Here is a 25377-nt window from a genome sequence, read left to right as displayed (position 1 = left end):
CAGTGGTCTTATAATCTCTGGAAATGTTCTGTCCAAGTTATATATCATCAGTTCAAGCATAATTAATGCATTTTCAGCATTTTTTAAATCTTCTGTTTCATACACTGTTTGTAAGTCAATGCATAAGGAAGTCTTACTAAGCATTGCATATGCTTGAACTGTTTCCTGTAGCACACCATCCGGGAAAACTACTTGATATTCATCCAAATGGTCACTCTGCAGCAGTTTTGCGTTCCTTTGCGTGAGAGATGATGATGTCACAAATTTGCAAGGCAGCTGTGTAAGTCTTCTGTGGTGTTTGGGCCCCTTCTTCTTTTTGGCATTGGTGGCAGGTTCTCAGGGAGGCTGGATTCCAGTGTTCTAACAGATGTTTGGATGTCCTGAATGCTTTGAACAAATTGAGTTACTGCTTCATTTGCATCAACAGATGTAATATTCCTTGTCTGGCTTTTCCCATACAAAATATCCACCTTCATCAATATCTTATGGAACAAGTACAGAAAATATAGAAACTCTCAGTCCATGAGGCTATGGCAAAAACCATTAGCTTCTCTAACTGTGACACTGCCAAAGTCTCCTGAATCACTAATTGTTTGAAAACACTGTTCAAACACTGTCCTCACTGCTCAACTACTTTGTGCGAGGAGCAGTTGGTATGCTTTTCTTTAAACTTCATCCAAAAGAACTCTTTGGAGAGCAAGAGAAAAAAGTTGAAAAACCAGAGAGGGTGTGGAAAAAAATTCAGGCCTCGCTGCTTGTCCCATTATTAGATTGAGTTGATGGGGACAGCAATGGACATAATGTGCATTTGGATATTTTTCCCTTACAAACTTCTGGACCCCACCAGTCTCATCACGTATTACACTAGCTCCATCGTAGCTCTGTGCAATTATTTGAGCCTTTTCACTTTCTTCTGTGAATGTGGCATCTAGCTGTTGCATAATGGCAGTCTAAATAGCTTCAGCATTTCCATGTTGCAACTCAGTAAACTCAAAAAATCGCTCAGCAACATGTCCCATTTTGGGAACAATGTAACTAAAAACTAGTACACTTTAGGAAATATTTGTAATGTCACTGGTTTCATCAACTTGCTTAGCGACATAATCAGTCTGTTTCAGTTAAACAATATTTTCCATGCAAACCTCTAACATGCAGCCTAGTCTTAGAGGGACCGAAAACAAAATCTACCAGCCCAAAAATCACACCAGGATTGGAAGATGTTGATGATTCATTATGACCTCATAAAGACAATTCAAAAGCTCCCTAGAACTTTATGCATTTAATGATGTGTGTAAGTATGTGTTGGTTTTAGACAGTTCTTCATTGTGCTTCTTTATGGCATTTTGGTAAGCAGTGCTAAGTTGGACAGCAATATTCACTCTCCCTAGCATACCTCGATGGATTTCACATGTCTTATGAACTCTTGAGTTCTCATGTTTTTGTTTGATTTAGAGGAGAGATGTTGTAGGTCTGTAACTCCGATTCTTGATCATGCTGCATCAGTGTAAAAAAATGAGGCAAGGAAAGCAAAACAGTGCATTATTGTTTTCACTTGCACAACCAGGTATCATTCCAGATTGAATACAATTCAGATGCTAAAAAACTGTGCTCCTGCGTCAACCAAGATGGTGGCCTGGCACATTTAAAAAAAAAAAAAACCTTTCAAAATCTTGTTCTTGGGAACTGGTAAAGTGAATGATCTGAAACTTAACATATGTCATCAACAACCAAACCTGCTTCAAGTTTGGCAAGCATAAGTTGCTGAGATAACTTTTAATATCAAAATGGCTGCCACAAAATTTGCCGAAACATGCCCCTTATATCAAACTGCTTCTGTTAGAAAACCGTTTAACCAACTAACTCTGAACTTGGTAGGCATCATCCTGGGACAATGGAATTTAATTTAAAACCGCCTCAGTTGAAAAACGGTTTATTTGATCAACTCCAAAGTTGACAAGCATCATCCCTGTGTCAATACAGTTGACTTTTTCAAAAATGCTGTTTGTGCGTAAACCAATAGGGCCGCCTGAAGCATTTCTTTAAAAACCTTTCAAATTCTTCAGTCAAATGCAAAACTAGCTTATAATGCCTTTCAGAGTGCAAGTTGGGTAATGGTTACTATGGAACACATATAGGAATTCATATATGCTCTATTACAAAATTGCCTTGAACGCGACCTTTGATCTCTCCTTAAAGTCAAATGCAAAACTGGCTTATAACAAGTGCAGATAAGGTTATGGTTACTATGGAACACATATAGGAAACCATATGTGCTCTATCCAAAAAAATGACCTTGCCTGCGACCTTTGACCTCTCCTTAAGTTAAAATGTAAAACTAGCTTATAACTCCTTACAAAGTGTATAAATGTTAATGGTTACTATGGAACACATTGACTATCTCTCTCCATTTGCCTGTAAAAATCTTGTGCATTCTCCCTTCATTAGCTCTCTCTATATACCAGAATCCTTTGTGTGCAGTGTGATCGGAAGTCTCCATTGAAAATCAACGGAGTCGAGTATCTTTGTATATAATATCTTTGCTCTGCTCACTTTGCTCACTCATTGTGAAAAGAAGAGGTGTAATGCTTCAAAAATTTAAAGTATTACTATTATATATATAGACAATGAAATGATCTCTATAAATGTCTTGTTTATGTCTTTTAAAGAATCATCCCAAACGAGTAGGCCTCTATATCTTTTTTATACTTGCCAAATTTCAAAGAAACATCCCAAACATTAGTTATTATTCCTATTTATGCAAAGATAGGCTGCTGCTTCTACCAACATTAACGTAAGCTGTGGTAGATTTACAACTACGTAACCCGTATTAAAATGTTAAATCTGCAATGAAGACAATAACAGAAAAAAAAGACTTCCCGGACAATGAGGACTGAAGTTGTGCGCCATAGGTCATTGACAAAAATATCCCCCCACCCCCCCATGATTTAGTAGAAAGCTGCTGTGGATTTTATTTCATATCAAGTTTTAAATAAAATAATATTTAAATATTGAAATACAATGAATGCAGTACAGCGTTCAATGGTATGTTTATCGTATGTGTGCACACATATCTCTCTTAGTAAATGTTAGTAGCACTGCATTTCTTCAACAGTGATAATAAGGGCTGTCTTATTAATCCAATATGCTGCTGACATTAGGGCTCCTAAACTTTAGTTCCCTGTCATGTTGTTTCCACTGTCACAGCAGGGCTTTTGTTCGTCTTTATTTTATGGCAGCTCCCAGTCACTGTCAAACAAAGCAAAGACGAATGTTGCTGCCCTGCCCTCTGGCCCTTCTCCTAAGCAGATTTTTGGGCAGAAGCTCCTCTCATGTGTCACTAATTGAAACGATTGGTGGAGGGGGCTGTGAGCTCACTTTGCTTGATTCAGGCTTATCTGCCAAGGGCTAAGCTAGGGAGGAAAAAAAGCAAAGCTTGCCTCATTCCATCAGGGCTTAGGGCTTCTGGCCATCTGTCCACACATAGGAATCAACTGACAAATAAGGGGACCACACTGAACAAGAACTGTGCAGAGAACAAATAGTACAACACAGGCAACGCAGGACTATTTACAGTGGGAGTTGAAGCAGAACAGCAGCTCTGCAGGTCAGTACTACTACAGTGGCTTCTTGACACTTTTCTTGTTTAAAAAGAAAAAAGAAAAAAAATCAATACAGGGCAAAGAAATGCCAAATCAGCAGCGGCATGGAATGTTATTAAAGATTCCGGAGCCTGCTTAGATCACAACTCCAGGAATATACTTGCTGCGTCTTCTGTCATCTTAAGGGAATAAAAAAAAAAATCCGAATTTGTACATTTCTGAGCACTCACGAGAGGCCACTTACAGTAGGCAAGGATATTTTTCAAATGTATTTATAGCCATGCATTGGGTTTTATTATATTAGAAAATTAAGAATTATGCCACTTTCCATTTGCTACTGCAGCTGATTTAAGAGTTTGAGAGGAAGAGATTATTTATTTTAGTTGTAACAAGGAATAGTAGATAAGTGCTTTGGTAAATTTTGTGGACTATCCTGTTTTTTTATTTGATGTAATAGTACTCTGTGTAGTGCTGCAGCCGTTCCTCTTTCAATGCAGGAAAGTGTTTCTGCTGTGTTAAGCAATGCTGCAAACTGTTTTTGTGTCAAAATGACAATTAATATGAAAAATCAAATGCTGGTATAGCAAACACAGTTTCAGGATGTATTGTACTGTACTGGTTTCCCCTAAGCTGCTGTTGGATCCATTCAGTTCATAAGGGGAGGGAGGTACTAAGCTGAAGATGGTATGAAACATTACTGTCTTTCCAGCACAGTATGTTCTTTAGGTTGTTCAAACCTGTATTTAGTAATAAATAATATTTTACATATATTAATACAAAAGAATATTCCCTATTAGGTCTAACTGCTCACTTCCTATCACACACTGGGTCTACTGTTCTTTATATATAGCTTTAAATTGTGCAGCTGCACACACCAGTATCCATCTGGATCTGTTGAGGCTGAATTTGTAGAAAAAGTCTGTCTTTCACTCCATGCTAGCCTTCAAATCCGAGAAGCCTGTCTTGCTGTTTTGTTTTAATGTCATTTTATTTAGGCCAACTGGTTGCACCTGACCTAATGTCATATTTTGCGAATGTTTTTGCATCTGTGTTTGTGTGCCATGATAAAGTTGCAGGACAATTTTAATGTTTACAGAACATATATATTTACGTAATCCCTCCTTGACAATAGCACAAGCGAAGGCTGACGTTGTTTATTTATTTATTTTATTCTGTTTCTTGGTTTTGTAGTTTTGGCATATACACAAGATGGTGTTTATTTTTAAGACAATTCTTTTCTTTTTTGTATCTTCACCCTCAAACTGGTCACAAACTATGCCAGCGAATTTTTAAATTTTTTTTCTGTTACAGTTTCTAGTCTGCTAACACTTGGTTATTATCTGGATATACATTCCTGTGTCGACATCTAAATTAAACTATGGTAACATTTCGAATTACAAACCTTGTTTCTGTTCCCTTTCTAGTTGAGTTTTTTCAATACAGATTTTACAAGGGCAATTTAATTAAAATGACTTTATTTTGTAGTGTGTTTTCTTGGTTTTATTGTGTACGTGCTACTTTTCTTGGTTTTATTGTGTATATTGATAGCTATATATATATATAATATATATATATATATATATAATCATAAACAGTATATATATATATATATATATATATAATTAATTGAATGTGATACTAATTTTGCTGTTTACTACAATTTACCGGACCTCCAGCCAAGGACTTTTAATTTAAAAGCAAGGACTATTTAATTTAATTTGACAGTACTAAGAACACCTGTAGTGTCTACAGACAAGAAAAATGAATCACTTTTAAATATTTTTAATTTAAATAATGGCCATTCTGTTAACATGGACCTAAATGTACTTTCAAGCAGAAAAATGCACTAATTACTTGATTTACTTGAATTACATGAATTAATTAATATGCATGAGTATGGTTATAATAGATACTTAATGCAATCTCATAATTTTAACAATTAACATGCTATAAAAAATATATAAAAAAAAGCATGTGATACATTATTAATTGCATGCCATCTACAAAAAAAATACATGAGCAGTTTAGCTAAATAAATGTTGCTGTTCTATGTATTTCCATGATCTCCACAAACTGCAGCAAATGTAGCAAATATTAAAAAATAATGTTCATTGTTACAAAATTATTATTTTTTGTGTGTGTTTTAAAGTGTATCCCATTAGGTAATAGTTATTTATAGATGTGTGTAAAAAAACGCCCCCCCCCCCCCCCCCCCCCCCCCACCCCCCCCCCCCCCCCCCCCCCCCCCCCCCACCCCCCCCCCCCCCCCCCCCCCCCCCCCCCCCCCCCCCCCCCCCCCCCCCCGCCCAAAAAAAAAAAAAAAAAATGGGCATGAATATGAGATATTAATCTAGACATTAATCATTTAATTTGAAGATTTCATGTCAGGTGTAAACTCATAGTTTTCCCTGGCCCCTTTGTATTTAACCATGCTTTCCCTACGCTTATACTATACATTGTAATGTTTTTCTATGGTTAACCATGTTTCTAACCCTGCTTTACCATAGCTCCCAATAATTTCCCATGCTTGCCTGCACTTTAACATGATTTATTAGGGAAATGGTGCTTAGAATATAATTTCATGCATTTCATTGCTTACTGCACACACTAGTTATAACTTATCAAACAGTGTTGGATATCAGTGTTAGATATCCGTTTAAATACACATTGAGAAGAAAGTCTTCTCTTTCTACGGTAGTTCTCCTTTTTTTAAACCCCAAGTGGGTACTGATATATAACGGAGGAGCTAAATAGGTCTCAAAGGTTTTAGTATTAAGCAGCAAATCCTGGCCTACAGGATTTAGCTGAGATGCTAAGGTTCATTCAGTACATTTACTTAATGAACTGGACCAGGAGAACGGCCTCCTACTAGGTGGTACATCCTGCCATAATTCTCCCTGATTGATAGATATTTCTCAGGACAAAATGAGCTGAGTGGGGAGGATTTCAATTTAAAACACCAACAGAATGCCAGACATTGCATCACGTAGACACATTTGTCGTGGCTCTTGTGGTTGCTTTATGATGGGATTTAAAAGCATGATAATGTAACCATTAATTCATTCATTATTTGCCTCTTTTTATGTGTGTGAAATCACACCTGCTATCTGCCCTTATCTTCTATTTCAACCTCTATTTTCATTTTTAGCAAATTTAGGTATGTGTAGCCTCTTACGGAAGGTTTACCCATTTCAATATTTTACTTGATTTTTTACTTATTTTGTAAGAATCCTCACTTATATTTAGAACTAATACAGTTGAATGGTTCTATGTTTCCTTGTCATGGCATTCAGGGTAAAATAATTAAACAAGTTGTTTTGGATTTAATAGTACCGTATTTTTGCAAATGGCACCATTCAATATCGAGGTGAAAAGTGAGTATTTCAGTTACATGTAAATAATATAGTATACAACAGTCTTCACAGTGGAATAATGGAGTTTGTAAATGATGGTCCTAGCTTGACCCTAATCTATGACATTGAGAGACTTATCTAACTTCTGCTTGTTCTATCCTATACTATATTATTATCCCCTGCAGGGCATGAAGTCCCAGTGTTAGGGATATGTTGGAGGCAGGTGCAAATGTGCAAATCTAACTTTAACATGTTCTTTACATCTGCAAAGCTACTTATCAAATTCTCATCATTGTTAATTGACATTATTATTTTGAATTTATAGCCGTGGTGGGGAACTTATCAATGTATAGAGCAGGAAGAAGAACAAAGAAAGTAAGTGGTGTCAAAGTCCCCAAATTAAGAAGAAAACTTAAAAAAAACTAAAAGATATTGGCAAGGACTCCAGCAATCAGAAGATCTGCTTTGACTGGTGTTCGTGGAGCGTTATTGTCCAATGGACAAAGGCATTATCAAACTCACATAACATACACTAACCATAAGCCCTATGTCTAGCCATTTTAAATCTGACATAGTGTAAGTATACATACAATTGCTGTCGGGCCCATTTGCAATGTATTCATGGGGAGATGTGCATGTGTTTATAAAGGTTTTTGGCAGGTAACATAGTGTCAGTATTGTTATAGCTTCTTTTAAGATCCAGAAGAATATATTTACTAGATGTTATCTTGTTAATTTGAAGACTCTAATTGGGATACATCCTGGGGCTGTGATCTAATCATGCTAACTGAGGGGAATCAAAGGACTCACTGTTGCTCACATGCCCAAAAGCAAGAACTGCACTTAGGCAATTTGTTGGTTTTGTAAACCCAGGTTTTTGAAATTGTACTTCTTATAATGCTAAGCAACAACATGTCATTATCAGTAGCTTGTGCTGATTCGATTTTAGACTTGTTGCATTGCGATACTGTTTTATAATTTACAGTATAATGTATGCTGTAATCTGTACCCTTGTCTGGTTGCTACTAGCTGTTTTTCCTCCTGAGACAGCCTTGTAAATAAAATGTTAATGTCTCAAATAGATGCTGGCAAAAATATTTCAACATGTTGAGGTTAATATTGTAGCAGCAAATTTGTGTAAGGAGTCACTGCACCTGTTTGATTCTGATCTGACTTGTGTTTGGTTATAGCTTTCTGCAGGACCAAGCAAAAACATCCAAAGTACCTTCCATCTAATATTTTGCAATACCAAATAGATCAAGTGAAACAGATCATATGCTATTTAATTTGTTATTCTAATATTTTAATACAATACAAATATTTTAGTCTGACAGGGTACACCCCTGTATGCATTTTGTATTATTTTGTATTATTGTTATGTAAATGTATTGTTTAGTGTTTAAATACACAATGTTTTGTTATTGTTGTTTTACAACATGGATGGGGTTAAAATTTTCCATCCATGATTAATTTATGTAGAATGTGACCATCTCTAGATGGATTAATGTATTACTAATCTGGAGATGGTCACATGTATAAAAATCCGTACAAATTTGAACAAATTTGGTTTGGATCAGAGGCAGAACGTGAGACGTTAGTCGTGAGTGAAAGTAAATACTATAGAAAACATTTGCTACTTTTTTCTGGCTTTAAACCAGCATATTAATTGTTTTGTGTTTGTTCACCATGTGTGTTTATTGCCTGTGTGTTTTGGCCATCGTGCCTTTTTATTTGAAAAGTGTTATGTTAAACCTTGTTGTTTCATAAATCTGCTCATCAGTGCTTCATACCCCGTAGTAATGTCTGTGTCCATTCTCTTCTTGGTCTGATGTCACCCGCAAGCCATCTTGCCACAGTTAGTAATCATCTGTTTAATCTATAGTGTTAAATAATTTGATGTTTTAGACTCATTAAAGGTTGACCTACAAAATAAGTATGTTGTGTTCAGGCAATTGGGCTTTTTAAAAACTGTAATACATAATTGAAAAATATTAGATTGAAATACAATGGCCTAGGAGTTTGTGCTGGTATTAGTTCTAATACTGTATTCATATTACGGACACATGTAGTGTATGGAAAAAGGAAGAAGGATTTATACTTTTTGATGATTTTAAATGCTTCAACCTTTCATTTTAGTTTCTAAATATGTGCAGAAAATGTGTAGTATCAGTAAATGCATCGAATCCGAGTTTGTTTATATATAGAGAGAAAGACACACAGCATGTATTCTTGTAAACCGTTGCACAACTTAACACAACTACATACTGTATTTCTTGTAAGGCATTTAAGAAAGTTAAGCTATTTATTTATCAGTTTGTAACTTGAAGGATGAATTTTTTTATACCTTTTGAAAAAAAAAAATGTTATTTACACTTTACCAGCCCAGTAGTGCATGGCTTTTATTCAGGTGGCTTCACAAAAGATGGCCCCTGTAGCATGTCTATACTGTGGATTAAAACAGGCAATGCAAAACGAGGCTTTAGCTAAATATACACTCTACTGTGCTACTTAAATAAAGGACACCACTTCAGACTGCCAGTTTATTAAAATAGTGGGTCTACGATTGAGTCTGTTATTCTAATGAGAGTGGTTCCATTAGAATTAAATGTTAACCTTATCATAGAAATACTGCATGGTTCCACTGATGTACACCCCTAGTGAAACTGACTCACTCCAGAAGACCCAGTGGTTGAAAAGGCATACTTTTTTCTGGAATAGTAAGTATGCATGGTAAATAATGATGTACTCAGAAACAATAATAGTAATAGATATTGGTAGAGAACACACATACAAGGAAATTACAATGATCAAAATGTAGATGATATAAAGTATCAGTTGAATACAACTGCTCTTGTCATGAGATCTGCACGTAAAGAAACCATAGGATACTGTACTGGGACATTTTCTTTAGACATTTATGAATACAGTCCCACTATGGTTGAGTTCTAGGTAGTATAGAAGGACAAATTCAACCACTGTTTACCTGAAGCTACTGTACCTGGATATTAGTCCATAATTTAATGTGCTTTTGGCTGGGCTGCAAGCAGAGGCTTGTAGTGATTTTAAACTGTTTTAACCAAGTCTATTTTCACTTGTGGTCCAAGCCACGTTTAAACCCTGGCCCCCAGTGGGGAAAGGCTATTCCATTACCTGCTATTACAACAATGTTACCTTGCCTTACTCTGAAATGTGTCCTAATCTTGGCAGTATAAAGTTATTTATCTTATACATGTATACTGTTAACTGATTAATATATATATATATATATATATATATATATATATATATATATATATATATATATATATATATATATATATATTTTTTTTTTCTTTTTATTCTTCACTTGTACAGCACTTATGTGGCTGTTTATTTAAAGTCTATTAGAACAAACACTGAGACACAAATTGTAAAGCCAACTGTGATAATGGGTTTCTGTGTTGTTTAAATTGTTCTGCAGTCTGACAGTCTTGAATATAGATGCACCTGACAACCAAGAACCTATTATCTGCCCACAAAGCCGGACAGATCCCTTTGTGACTTACAACAGGGAGATCCAGCTTTTTTTTTTTTTTTTTTTTTTTTTTTTATATTACATAAAGGGAATTTAATTTGCATCATATTAATGCATTAGTCAAGTGAGGCACGACCCATTTACATTAAAAAGTGTGTGTGTATCATATTGCATGTGTTTTTCACCATCTCTGTATCTTACTATTCTCCTTCAATAGAGTTTGTTTTGTATAATCCTACCTGCTTTAAATCTGATAACCTGCAGTTATTTCAGCCTACTCATTCCACTTTGTTCAGTTTTACTGAGCGCAAGTAATTATGGCACTGATTAATCAAGAAAAAAGATCCCAGGTTGATGTCATGCCTGTTGTTTGCTAATTTTATTTAATGAGACTCACCCTTCAGGAAATTAAATTAAATTACACTATGCATTTGGTAAGCCTGTGTGTGTGTACTGTGCCTGTGTACATTTATGTGAAAATGAGGCTTCAGCGAGACTTAAAAAGTCAAAAAACAAACAAACGTATCAAGTTTTATCCAGATAAATTAAGTTGTAATTTTATTAATTTGCTTTTGTTATATAAATAAAATAAAAGGTATTTGTTGACATAAAAAGCTGGACTAGCTGGGGTACTTAGGGACCAGAGGACAACATGTCAGTAAATGAAAGTCTGTGAGCAGCAACTTCAGTTATCTTAACTAATGTATTCTTCCTCTTCCAGTCATTCACTTTGTATTTAATTTTATGTTCTAGTTATCACATTCATGTCACTTTTTACTGCTTTGGTATCAACAAGTTGTCAGACATGTATTTTCTCACAGCTTGTACACCAGAGTGCAAATATTAACCTGTCTCCGTATAACATGTTGTACCTAGTGTTTGAAGGAAATACATCATTAAAATATCACATGGAATGTGTGTTCTTTAATTTAGTGTATTAAATAAGACAACTGTGATATTTTAAACCTAATCTAGTCATTTGCCATGAAAAAAATTGAATGTGTATTACATCATCTCTTGATGAAGAGTCAACCTAATGGTTAAACTGCCTCTTTCTATAGTTTACAAAGTATTCATTATATACGGGCCACTTTTTCTTAGTTTAAAAAAAAAAAAAACAATCAAAGATTCATTAAAGTTTCAAAAACAGGATGCTACAGCATACCCAGCTTTAATCAGTGAACCAATAATTATATTTCTGCTGTATCTAATAGTAGCCAATTTAAAGTCTCGCAGCATTTCTAATTTTGATTTAAATCGCACACTATTTGTGGGTGGAATTTGCATGGGGGATTAAACAAAAAAAGAAAGAAAAAGGATAAACTGCAGCAGTGGATTAGTATTTTTAATCCAGCATTTACATTTTAAAATTGCAGTCTGTAATAGATACTGGCTTACTAATTATCCTGAGCTCATGTTCGCAGCAGACCCCATGCTGCTTGCACAGTAGAGAAGCCTACAGCCTGCCCTCCCCCAATTATAAATATTGCACAGAGAAATAAAATAAACCATCAGCTGCTGCATATCCTTTATTTAAGCCAAATTTGAGTCCCATTAGTGTACCACAACTAGTAATTGAGCGTGCAGATGGATGAGCCCAAAATCAGCTTACAAAACAGCAGCATATTGAAAGCTGAACCTTCGCCATATGTGCTCCAAGAACAGGACTCCCCACCCCATTCAATAAAAAGCAACTGTATTTTATTTTATTTTATTTCTTATTCAACCCTTTGTAAGAATTGGTACTGGTCCGCGGGTGAGCACCCCATTGCTGAGGGCGAACCTCAACAGAGATGAGGAAGGAAAGATAAAATCTGGGGGAAAACAATGAGGGACTTCAGAGAATGCTGTTATTCTAATGAGAAGTAAGATTAGTGTTGATGGTTACTGTTACTCTTTACCCTTTTTGCCTCCTGGCTAAATAGAACCCTACCTCTACTGCTGCCCCACAATACAATGCCAACTTCACATTGTTCACCATTCATCATGCTGAATTGATTTTACTGCCACATAACAACACATTATTGAGATAACACTTTGATAGATTTTGGGCTGGCTCTCAAAACATGCTGTAGTGTCAGTTTCAGAAACAGTTCGTCAGATCCTGATGGCTTAGAAATACATACAGAATACTGCTTTGGGTAGAGTGTGATATAAAAATTGAATGCACACCAAAGGGGTGGGATGCTACAAGCATATTCTCATTTATCACCCATTACCCCATGCAGTATTTTTATAATCTCTGGTGAGCTTGTTGCAGGGGTGCTTACTCTACTTAGTTTATGTCAGTGAGTTATTAGACAGAGAGTGAACCGCATAAAGAATTTTATTTAAAATAGTAACAACTTTGATAACTTAAACAAAATTGTAAATCACAGAGGTCTGTACAATGAATTATAACTAAAGCTTCTGATTTTCATTTTTAACCGATCAAAACTGATAAAACACCCTGATACAGTACTATATATATATATATATACTATATATATTACTGTATATATATCGCTTATCGTATATATATATATATATATATATATATATATATATAAATGAAATTGGTGTATAGCCAATAAACACCGAAAAAACACTGAAAATGGAGCTCAATTCATGTTGACTTCACCCCTTTTCCATTTAAAAAATAAAGAAAAAATGCAAAGAAAAACATAGCACCTTTCCCAATGCAGCTGGACAATGTCCCTGCTTCATGACTTGTAGCTATCACTGATTCTATCTGAATATTTTAAGCACACCCCAACTACTGAATAACAGAAAATTCCTATATTTATATTGGAGACTACGCTTTCAAGATTTAAAACAAGATTACAATTAGGAATGAAGACTTGCTCACAGGGTTTATATTATAGTAATAGAGGATTTAAAACAAAATTGCAAATTGTGGAGAAAGGCCTAGACACACACAAACTCCTGAAGAATGTGCCTGTGACCATAAGGATTTTGTTGAGGAAGACAGCAAAGGAAAGAAGGTACAACTTAAGTGTGCACATACTATCAATATACTATACATATTGTGAAACAAAAAACTGCCCAAACACTTTGGAAAGTAACCAAAAATAATAATTTAATACAGTATATAAAAAATAGAAAGCCCCCAGGGGAAAAAAAAAAAAAAAAAAACACATTTTAGGGTATCTTAAAGATAGCTAAAAATAAGCACTGAAAAGTGAAATTAATAAAAACAGAAGCCCTAGATATAATGCAACTGTAACCAGAGTGGACAGTTTAAACTTGTAACACTTAAACAGCAAGGTTTTCAGGGAATCAGGTGTTGTGGAGCTTCATTTTTCATCTTCTGTGCTAAGAGCTAGTTCTGTTGTTTTTTTTTTGTTTTTTTTCTGTCAGGTTTCCATGACAACTTGTTTTTTTTTGTTTTTATTTGTTTTTTCCTTCCTTAGTAGGGTGAGAAAAAGGTTAGGGAGTGTGTTAAAATCAATATTTTGCCATTTTTTTGTTCACTAGTTTGTTCTGAGGGTGTTGGTGTTTACTAACATTTCTGTGTATCTTTTTGTGAGAAGTGGCTTACAAAGCATTGTACAAAGCACCTTCGTCTGTGGAGTGGAGATTTTCTGGATGGCAGATTTTATAGATGTTTACGGTGACTCCTCATGGAAAATGTAGTTTGGCCCGAAGATTGAAAGGAGAGAACCTGTTGCAGAGGTAATTTCTGTGTTGGAAATGTGTGTTTCTCTTGGATTTACCTGATTTTCACTGGGCATGGAGGGCTCTGAAGGGGTACCTTTATCAAGTACACACTAGAGAATTGTGGAGATGACAGCTCACGCTGGGGTAAGCTCTCTGTTGCTGGTATTAATGAGCATGTGTTTCCCATATATGGGAAATATCAACTGATTCAACTGAGATATCAAAAAAATGCTCACCAGTAATAATATATATATATATATATATATATATATATATATATATATATATATATATATATATATATATATATTACATGATGTAAAATATGTTTTATGTTTTATACATTTCTAAAGGTTATAAAAAAAGCAATTTAATATGGGTCTGAAATATCAGTTATCTTAACTAAACTAATATTTTCTTGTTATTTAGAATCACTTTCACTTTGTATATCACTTTCAAACAACACCAAGAATACATTAGTTAAGAAAATCATATTTCATACCCTTACCAGCTACAGTTGAGTAATATTCAGTTCAGCCAATCTTCCATGATAACAGCAAGATCAGAACAGCACCCCAAGTGACTAGAAAGAGGCGCTACTTTTTAAAGTTTTTTAAAACGTTTTTTTTGGGAAGGTTGGACACTGTTACAACCTGCAATGTTAACACAAACCATCCAAGTCACCTGCATTTCACGGGCCAGACCTGCAAATTGACATTAAAACCTACAGACCTGCAAGTCATTGTACATCCAGCAAAAGAAAACATATATGGGTGTTATAAAAACAGAAGTTTGTCATTATCAGCATATGATTTTATGTACACTCCATTAAATTTACAAATTATATATTTTTAAATTAACTAATGTTGTTGTTTTCTTTTTCTTTTATTGATTTGAAATCTAATTTTATTTCTACATAGGGGACATTGTCTGGACCAGTTCTTTCCAACAGCAAGGATCATGTTCAAACAGCTTACAGAGGTCCGTTAAATTTCCAAAGTGTAACAAAAAAATTACCTAGTTTTCTTATATATACTGTAGTTATTTGGCTAATGCCTTTGTCAAAACACGTATTTACTTGACTGGGTTTCTTTTAGTTGATTGCTTGGAGCGATTAAGAGGTTATAGTTTTATAATTATTAGTGTATTTAGAAAGCTGCTAAATTTGTATGCATTTGTGACAGTTCACTTAAAGTGCATAAACCATTAGCTCTAGAGTTAAAGGACAAAAGTTTGGGTGTTTATGATGTTGTGGGGTCCTTGTTGTATTTGTTCAGTGTAAATTAGTGTCTTTATACATTCGGTGAATAGTTACAAATGTGTAAAATACCTTTTGAATGGGATCACAATGACACACTACCAACACTTGTTATCTGGGTAACACTTCAGTTTGCAGAAATCTCTTAAAATAATAAAAACAAAAATAAAACTGGTTGTGCTTTGGCCATGCAGCATTTGAAAACAAATGACAGGAAATCAACATGAATGTAAGAAACAAATGATTGATATATTTTGTGTTTTTAGAAAGTTACTCTTTTATTTGGTTTCAACACATCGAATTAGGCAGACGTGTTTTGCCAAACAGGCTTCCTCAGTGCTAATTCTTTTGAGTGTGACTGTTTGATCTCGTCTGATTTGAATGTCATCCGTCTATGCACCAACATTGCTAATACTTTTGAACTGAACATACAGTAGGGGCATTCACTGTAAGAAGGTTACTTCTAAAGTAACTCATTCCCGGGAAGTGGCCTCTGGAGTTGTGGTATTGTGGGTTAGGGTTAGGGTTAGGGTTAGGTGCTATGTCTACTTCAGTTGCTAAACATTCCTAGTAAATGGCCAAATACTGTATTTTGTATTGATGTTTTGTTTTTGTCTTTACAACTCAAAGATGGAAAGGTAAATTGCAGCAATGGTTTAAGAAATGAAGGAGAATATGTTCCAGCTGGTCTCACACAATTTAGAGAGCAGCCACTTCTGAACTGATTTCCAAATATATTTTTGGACTGAAAGACATGCTGTGAGTGAGCTTTCTGTCAATCATATGCCAACTAGAGCACCATAAAACTCTTCGCTTAGGAGTGTTTGGAGCAATTACATTGTTGAGTTTTTGTGCTTTAATGGTACGGCCATGTTGTTAATCACATGTGACCAGGAGAGAATCAGAACATTAAAATATGAATAGTATCAAATGTTTATTTTGTAAAGTTCATTCATTACAACGAACTTTACAACTTTACAAAATGTACACACACACACATACATACCCAGGACACAGGAATGGAGTTTTAAGCGCAGATGCGCTACTTTTAATAAACAAAATAAACAAAAAAGCGAAAACTAAATCCTAGCTCCAGCTTGGAGCGCTGACTACAAACGTCAGGAACCTGTCTAACAAACCGGACAGCTAAACTGTTTATCGGCTGAACACACAGATTTCTATACACGAACAGCAAAAACTACACACAGTACCTTTTTACTTTGATACGAGTGATCACACATACACACACACACACAACATGTCTTGACTAATATGGCTGCTGACTTTTTGAACCCAGGCACATGGCTTCAATTTACAATACCTGCCAGGCGCAGGTTACAATTCAACAATGAACAAATTAAACATACATGTGTACGTGTTTTTGGCAGGGAAAATTTGAACACTCTCCCTGTTCCATTACAATACACACGCACACACTACAATGTTTAATATTGAAGAGGCGCTGACCAGTATAAGGTAATTACATGCAATGAAGGTAGAGTCTCTACGACAATGCAAAAGTTCAGAATTCTTTCAACCAAACTTTCAGTTTTGATGGCTTACCGAAAGAGTTTCCATAGAAAAATTCAGGGTCGCACATATAAATTACACACTAGGGCTGTAAAAAATCTGTTAATCTTGGTTTTAATCACATATTTAATTGATACAATTACTGCATCCATCTCATTTAATTTTGTCTTATTATTATTATTATTATTATTATTATTATTATTATTATTATTATTATTATTATTATTATTATTAAAAAAAAAAAAAACTTTTTTTTGTTGTCTCCTATTTTTTTGTGTCAAAAGGATAAATAATATCAAACAAACAATTTAGTCACAATGGTTGACGAGGTTATGGGTACTCAGTCCTTACTGGAATTATAATGATTTTCTGAAAGACATAAATGAGTTTCTTTTAAGATAAAATGAGTATTTTACTTCATTGCAGAAAGTAACGACAAATTTTAGTATGATTAATTATATATATTATCTTAAAATATTAATATAATAATAATAATAATAATAATAATATTTCAAAATCCTTTTTATTAATAACTTGAAATTGCCTAAATAAAACAAAATATTCACAGAGTAACGGTCATGTTGTAAATAATATAGTTTAAAATAAAGGTAGTTATTGAAATAAAACAAAGCTACAATGTTAACAACATGCTTACAGTCGGTAGCTAGCCACTTTGCAACAGCACTGGTTATAGTACCGTGCTTAGCTTGATTCATGGGTTTGCATGGATCCCGAATACTTAAAACAGTACTTTGTCGTTCATTTGTTCTTGCGTTGTTGTCTGTAGCAGAAAAACTACTAGTAAATGTATTTTGAGAAGTGAAAGCATGTTTCGCACACAGATGGTACAGCAGAATAGAAGCACTTCTGTGATACTGGAGCTCACTTTGACAGTAAATAAAAGTAACCCTCGCCAATGAATCCAGTGGACCGTCAGAAGGTTTTTTTTTTCAATAAACTTCCCATTCACAAGTCCTTCAGTTTGAGAGCTTTGCTACATAATGCAGTTCCCTGAATAATTTTATATTGAAACGATACTGACACTCATTCAATCCTGGCATGCACTTGAGTGTATTGAAATGGTGCTGCAGGAAATGAATTATGGCATTCTAAGAGAGACCAGACAGAGGTGTGATGTTAACATGCATCAAAAAAATTAAAAGGCCAAAAAATTAATAGTTTAATTGATTAATTGACAACTTGAATACATATACTATATATATATATACACTTTTTGGTTAAGATCAGAACTCACTTCAAAACTGTTGCAGCGGATATTTTAAAATAAAGTTTTCTGAAAGAATAGAATAAGCATGTTTTGCTTACCACTGGAAAGAAAGCAAATGCACTGCAGCAGTGATATGCAGATAATAAAACAGGTTGTTATCCCCCGCTTTTCCCAAACAAAGATCCATTAATCTCAGACCTTATTCCCTATGGTCGCTAGCTTTACTTTACCATGGCTTTTGTATCTGAAGACCCATTGTAGTCCAGTGGGTATATACACACACACACACACACACACATGCACACACAATATTTGATTTTCATAGATAAACCATGTTATTTGTGCTTATTAAAAATGTGTTATGCATGTCATATCCAAAAATAACATTTGTAACTATTAGCTATTTGCTTATAAAACAAAATATGTGCATGGTGATATTAATTTTACCATGTTTCCCATGCTCATATATTTCCCCTGCTTTTCAATGCTTTACCATAGTTACAGTATGTACAATATTTGCCTGTGATTTACAAGGATTTCATTATGCATTCACTGTGCTTTACTGAAGTTCGCTATACCACAGTATGTCACCGCAAACCATTCAAGAGCCATGAATGCCCCTTGGCTCTACATGGTTCAGTTTAACCCCTATTAACTGTATTATGCCTTGTTAAGTGAAACTCAGATAGATAACCCAAAATAAGCCAACAATAAAGGGCTTGGGGAGATCTGGTTGTGGCTAAGTGGACACTCATGCAGAAGTATGTGTGTTCCTTTCTTTTATTTATAGATACTTACATCATTGTTGATAGTGTCCTGAAGGGACTGCATGGGACCTGAACTACTTTTAATCACATTGTCAGAGAGGGAGAATAGCTGAGCATTTTTATACCTCTTATCTGAGCAGCTCAGAGAGATTATCGTAAACTGGCCTATCACAGTATGTATTGATTGTAGGCAGCCCATCCACATGCCTTGACTGCCTGAGAATTTCAGACCTGAACAATTAGAAAATTTGGAAATAGCTGGACTACAATGGGTCTTCAGATACAAAAGCCATGGTAAAGTAAAGCTAGCGACCATAGGGAATAAGGTCTGAGATTAATGGATCTTTGTTTGGGAAAAGCGGGGGATAACAACCTGTTTTATTATCTGAATATCACTGCTGCAGTGCATTTGCTTTCTTTCCAGTGGTAAGCAAAACATGCTTATTCTATTCTTTCAGAAAACTTTATTTTAAAATATCCGCTGCAACAGTTTTGAAGTGAGTTCTGATCTTAACCAAAAAGTGTTTTCATTTAATGAATAGGTGAATTGGTTTGTATGTTGCTACATAGATGTATGCCTCCCTCTTCCTCCTCACAATTTTGGTTCTTGTTGAGTTTGTCTACTTGTCTTGATTTGATATACCTTCGGATAAGTCTCTGTGGCTGGAATTGTAGGACGAATACAGGTCAAGAGACAGCTGTAAGCTTCTTCTCCATCTGTATGTTTTTCACACTGCATCCTAGTGGGGATTCTTTCTAGCTACCTCACATCTGGCAGAAAACACTAAAAAGAACTTCTTTCGTGAGGTAGAATCGAAAGAAGGTATAATAAACCAAATGTCACTTTGTAATACAACCTCAACCTAATAAAGAAAACCAATGGCAATACATGTAAATTTAGCCTTGCCATCCCAATGTTCTTCCCTTTGACTGGAGCTTATATGAACAGTATTGTTTGCCATGTATTATTGTGTATCATGTAACTTTGGAATTTATAGGCACTTTGAAAAAACTTTATGAACATGGTATGAGATTAGAGGGTAACGGCACAGTGCATTGTATTATATTGCAATGTGCTTTAAAGACCAAAATGTTTATTAAATGTATGTTTATTAGGTTGAGGTTTTAAGAATTATATATGATTGCATTTCCATAATGTTTTTGCCCTTGATACTAATGTAAATTCATATAAAAAATATATAAATAACCATTGGGACACTATTAGAATCCAGTAAAAGTGCTCTGCGTGGAGTGCAGGATGCACCCTATAGCCTGGAGATTGCAGGTTCAAATCCAGGCTATAGGGTGACTGGGGAGTCCTAGGGGGCAGGGCACAATTGGCTGAGTTCCACCCAGGAAGGGAGGTTGACCCCTGTGGCCGATAGGGTGCCTGTGGTTCTGCAGTGAGTCATCAGATTTGTGTTGGCCTCTGGCACTATAGGTCTGGTGGCCTCACTGTGGATCCACAGTGCGAAAAATGACGGACTGGCAGGAGCACGTTTTGGCGGACGTGTGTTCCAGCCACCGTTTCCCGAGTCAGCTGTGTGGTTGCGAGCGGTGAGTTGAGGATACAGATAATAATTGGGCATACAAAATTGGGGAGAACAACTGGGGTAAAAAATTTGTGACAACTACAATTAAAAAAAAAAAATAACCTAGGTCAAACCAATAATTGAGGAGAGCATTATGGCAACACTCTAGTGATAACTTCAGTATTGCATAAACTACATTGACTCCCAGCAGGGTTCATATTACTTGTAAGATACTTGCACTGGCCTACCCTAAACCTAAAGAACTATACAAGGTAATACCACTCGGAAGTGAACATGTTGTGCTTAGTTTAGTTCATATTCTGAAGAAACAAGTAGAGCAAAAAACTAAATATGTCTCCGAACTACATCAGAGCTACCAGACATCCTGTGAAAACTGGGATTGTCACAGTTTCAGCCTTAATTTATTGTGTGTGTGTGTGTGTGTGTGTGTGTGTGTGTGTGTGTGTGAGAGTGTGTGTGTGTGTGTGTGTGTATATATATATATATATATATATATATATATATATATATATATATATATATATATATATATATATATATATATAGAAATGTTTTGACTAGTTACACGTGCGTTACAATTACATGTACGTCTCATGTTAGCAATCGCGCCATTCAAATTTAATAAAATAAACCTAATAACAAAATTGGGATTTGTTAACCCTCACGACTAGATAAAAAAATTTAGACCGAAAAACATGCTTTTGTACATGTCCAGGTGTTGATCTAGGATGTTATATAAAGAAATAAATGAGTTACTATGATCTGATTTCCATTACATGAGAGTAGATGTTAAACCTTCATTCTGATTTGAACTCGGTTCTCGCCAAGATAAGCACCAACTAAGACGTAGCTTTACAGTAAACTAATGTGATCCATCTGCATCTCCATCCATTTGCGTTTCTTTCCATCTGATGATGTAGATATCCTTCTGCCTGGTGTTGATGACTGAAGTGTAATACTAGCTCCAAGGATCAGCTTATCTTGCTTCCCCAGCGCATCAGCACACACAATGGCAATAAATTCGCCTGATGTTTAATGTTTAAAGTATTATTTTGTTATAATATACTGTTATTTTAACGGCTTCAGAGTTGGTACGGCATCAGTGAATTGAATAAAAAAAATAAACGTCCCAGTTTTTCACTGTGGGAATCTGGACAGTGGGAGAAACTGAAGCTCAGTTAGTTTGACAGAAATGTGGCCAAACACCTATCCACGCTGAACTGGACAAAACTCACAAAAATAGTAAAATATATTCAGTCTTTTCTTGAATTACTTTATTTAATGCCAACACTAGAAGAACTGTGCAGAGTTGTGTAAACTGAATTATTCTCCGACTGCAGACATCAATACATGTTTTCATTAAATTGATGAAGTGCTCTTCCAGTGCTTTCTTCCAAAGCAATATCTAAGAATCTAAAACATGACATATTTAAAACCTGAGCACTACATCAATAGCTGTCATCTTTCAATATGCCTTGCAGGACATTGTAAACATTCAGTTCACACACCTTATAAACACTTGAAAACTGTATTGTGAACACAAACATACTTGGCCCTGAAAAAAAATTGAAAAGGACCAAAAAACAAACTTTAGTTCACATCCAAACAAACTCGGTCAACTTCGCTCGCAGAAAAGTGTGAACAGCAAGCATTCTGATACATTTTTTTAAACGAAACAAACCAGACCAAGTCCATTTGAAACAAACCCAGTGTAAATGCAGCCTTAGAGAAGAAACTTGTGGTCTCCTAAAGTGTAGTACAGCTTAGTGAAAGTATAGCGGAACAATGGTATAGCACAAATACTGTAAAGAACAGGTGATTGTGGTAAAGCATACTAAATCATGAAGGACATGGTTGTAGTAAAGTATATGCATAGGAAAAATATATACTTTAGTGCATATTCTTCAAGATAAACTTGTGTAAAGGGAAGTGATGACACAGGCTTAAAGGCATCAGCTGAGCTTGGTGAACGATAGCTGTTCTGTTGTCTTTATGAATACTGTACTGTTGTTCACAATTAGTTTAACATATAGGGTTAAAATTTCATGGCACTATATCTTACAAAATATGAAACAACTGACTTCAAAGAACTGAACTGATTTTGCAAAAGAAAGAAAGAAGAAACATCCTATGGGCTACAGACCTGAGTTTCCAGTGACATTAAGAGTGAACTATTTGTTACGAGTGACTGTGTTTATGGTAGCCACAATAGTAAACCTGTCAAGGATTTCCATGTACAACATGTCTGTTTGGTTCATATGTTTGTTGCGTGTCAAATCTGTAAAGCCTTCGGAATGCTGTGGCTCTCTGTCCTGCTGTGCTCCCTTGAAATTGAGGTTAGCCATCTCAATGGGCTTCATATATAGTTAATAAATTAAACAACTGGTACAGTATGTATTGTGCCCTATGCCTGGACATGGAGGAAGCTTTTGAGTGTCTGGCAGATATTGTTTAATTTGCTGCACTTTAATTGGAATTGTGTTAAATACGTTAGGTGTACTTGTTATGCATGTGTAAAGATTGTTTACTTCAATGGTGCCAACAGGAATTTAACGGTAGGACATAAGCACATGTTAACTACTAACTGCACCATTGCCAGGAATGGAATTTATTCCAACTTGGACAGCACCAAAACAGGCCCGTTACCAACAGATTAGTCAAAAAGAATAAGGCTGGCAGAAATGGCACATTTTTGTTGATAATTTGTAAAAAAAAAAAAAAAATAAAAAATCAAGAGCTAATCACGTGTGCATTGTGCACTGATAGGATGTGTTCTGTCCATCAGCTGGCTTTATGCAGCAGCAGAACATTGAATGAAACACCTCACGTCACCCTAGAGCAAGTTCTTTCCCACCATGTTGACATACTCTTTATCTTTTAGAATCTAGGCCATCATTACCTAGTTTTAGATCAGTTCTGCCCTTTGATTGAAAGTCCTAGAAAGACATACTCAGCCTTTTTTCCCCCCAGAATCAAATCTGTTTTACATCATTAGTTCTTGTCAATAGAGCCATCACATCCATCACATTGCAAAAAGCCCAGCCATTAACTTAGTGGGCAGAACCAAGCAGAAAAATGTGCTGAGCATTTAGTGAGATTGAGTTGCCTCCATTTATCTTCTCCAGTACACACACACACACACACACATCAACTGCTGAATTCCTTACCCTTCCAAACCTCAAACCTGGCAGTTATTTGTACTAGCAAAGCATGTTATCTGCACCTTTCAACTCATAATCTGTACTTCTGCCTATGTACTTCTATATGTACCCAGAAAAGGTGTATTATAATGACATATAATTATGGTTAAACTAAAAACAGATTTTTAATTCAGCTAATATTGGTACATGCTTGTTTTTAAGAGTAAAGGCTGCCACACACCAGACACAATGTAGTTTTTCATTGAGCGACAAGATACTTTGCAGCGACTTGACCATATGCCAGATCAATAAAAATATAAAAATTGCTGTTACAGAACCATGATCAAGACTAGTACATATTTGTCAACATGATGTAGTAATTATGAGTGGCTTCTCTGACGGTATTTCAACATATATGGCAATAAATCATACATACCAGGCTTATCCAGTGCCTTTGAAATGGACTCTCATATATTACCTTTCAAATCTCTATCCTTATAATTGTGATGATCTTTGTCATAAAATGGGTATTTTTCCACAGCAAGTATTATTTTTTCCTCTGTCATTTTGGATACTGTTTCACCCTGCTGGACCACGTGCACTGAAGCTGTTCTCTGATTGGTCAATTCCCTAGTTATCGCTCAAAAAAATCACAAAAAAATAGGATTCAATTCTCTTTCTTTCACCTGTCGTGTTGCATGTGGTGTGAATGATACTTATCAAAAGTATAGGTTCTATTAATTTTGTCGAATCGGTGCACAGTTTCGCTTGTCACATTGCATCTGGTGAGACGATTGATTTTTGACCAGTGCTCGAATTGTGGGACAAAAAGTAAGGCGGCCCTAACATGTGAGCAAAAAGTGATTGTTAGCACAGCCAATCAATGTTTTCCTCTCAGACTTCACTAGCCTATATGAACTCCAGTATGCAAATCACAGTATTCCTGGTCACACAAGAAGGCTATTGATAGAAAATCTAAATATTTGTGCTTGTTTGACTTATTTATGCTTTTTTTCAGTCAACACATAAGTAATGTAACATATTTTGCTTTATTAAATTGAAGAAAAACAGATATTACACTTTAAACATCATGTATTTTCCTAGTAGGTCGTTAAATATCTTTTCAATGCTAAAAAATTGTAGATCTTTAAGGTTGACAGAGAGCCACATCTAAACGTCTGCTGTATCCTAGGATACAGTGTAGGGCTGATTATTACAATGTCGGAGTCCTACATTAACACTCCTACATTAACATCACATATGACTGCTTACAGCAGCGCTTTAGATGGGGGCGGGAGGGTGTGGGTCGCTCCTTGTGGCAAAGTTCACAAGATCACCTGGTCTACTAGTGGGAGTGCTGTGTTTTAGACAGACAGGAGTTCGGCAAAGCTTCCTCTAGTTAAAAAAAAAAAAAAAAAAACTGCTCTCCTCCAATTAAAACCCGTGCTCAGATCACACAATCTGCCACTGCTAACTCTGTGTTTAATGGGAGAAGGGAGGATTGCCTCCCTTTATAAAAAATAAATAAATAAATGCTGTTAATTTAGGAATGTTAAATCTCGTGTTTAGGGTAAAAAAAAATCTTATATTTTAGCCAATAATTATATTTTAAAATAAAAACATTTATTATTGTAATAAAATTAATATATTATATATATATATATATATAATATATATATATATATATATAGGACGATATATATAGAGAGAGGAGAGAGGATGAGGGAGAGAGAGAGAGAGAGAGAGAGAGAGAGAGAGAGAGAGAGAGAGAGAGA

General features: G+C 35.3%; 1 protein-coding gene across 8 annotated transcripts in view; it reads left to right on the top strand.

Annotated features, from left to right (window-relative positions):
- The window catches only part of LOC121312951 (poly(rC)-binding protein 3-like), a 295367-nt gene that overhangs the window by 222063 nt on the left and 47927 nt on the right, over positions 1 to 25377 (top strand). For 2 of the 8 annotated variants that reach the window (XM_041244947.1, XM_041244942.1), the window contains exon 1: positions 3345 to 3604. The exons of 2 other annotated variants lie outside the window; for them this stretch is intronic. The gene's annotated coding sequence lies outside the window, so the exon portion shown is untranslated. Of the gene's footprint in view, positions 1 to 3344; positions 3605 to 19144; positions 19204 to 19250; positions 19336 to 25377 lie in introns of those variants that run through there. 4 more of the 8 variants (XM_041244948.1, XM_041244950.1, XM_041244946.1 and 1 more) reach the window with 3 other exon arrangements.

This window comes from Polyodon spathula, chromosome 3 (genome assembly GCF_017654505.1).
Source record: "Polyodon spathula isolate WHYD16114869_AA chromosome 3, ASM1765450v1, whole genome shotgun sequence".
In the NCBI taxonomy this organism is placed as follows: Eukaryota; Metazoa; Chordata; class Actinopteri; order Acipenseriformes; family Polyodontidae; genus Polyodon; species Polyodon spathula.
The sequence above is the reverse complement of the archived record's forward strand: the minus strand, read 5'-3'. Positions and strand labels throughout refer to the sequence as shown.